Raw genomic sequence first — 254 nt, forward strand, 5'->3', positions numbered from 1 at the left:
TAGATGAAAAATAAAAACTTATACGGAAGTGGTTTCTTTGACCAAAAAGAGATCAATATCCTTCAAATTGACGCTATATGCTAGTAACTGTCGCTAGATTTGTAGCATGGAACTTTAAATTACCACCTGGCACCTTGTTACTTATATTTAAAGATAGAGAGATAGGACAGGTAGTGAGGAGAGAGAGAGATTGATGAAGGTGGGGAGAGGAGATTGGGTGGGAAGTATTTAGAGAGAGGGAGGAGAAAGTAGTG

This window comes from Penaeus monodon, chromosome 25, assembly GCF_015228065.2.
Source record: "Penaeus monodon isolate SGIC_2016 chromosome 25, NSTDA_Pmon_1, whole genome shotgun sequence".
Taxonomy (NCBI): Eukaryota; Metazoa; Arthropoda; class Malacostraca; order Decapoda; family Penaeidae; genus Penaeus; species Penaeus monodon.